Source organism: Penaeus monodon, chromosome 34 (genome assembly GCF_015228065.2).
Source record: "Penaeus monodon isolate SGIC_2016 chromosome 34, NSTDA_Pmon_1, whole genome shotgun sequence".
NCBI lineage: Eukaryota > Metazoa > Arthropoda > Malacostraca > Decapoda > Penaeidae > Penaeus > Penaeus monodon.
In genome coordinates, this window is record NC_051419.1 from 33,173,637 (window position 1) to 33,173,866 (window position 230).

Genomic DNA, 230 nt, shown 5'->3' on the forward strand with positions numbered 1-230 from the left:
CCCTAATGTTCAGTGAAAGGCAGAGCCAAAGTCCAGAGGCTAATCACTCGTGACCTTTGACCTGGCTCTCTCTGCATATTCTTAATGACCTCTTGAGGGAAAGTGGCTGCAAGTCTTTCAATCCCCGGCATTGACCTTAAGCAGCAACTTTCATCAAGTGTTACTTGAGCTTGAGTGTTTGAGTGACGAAGCAAGTGCGGCGAATAGAAGGAGGAAGACTGCCTTTCTTT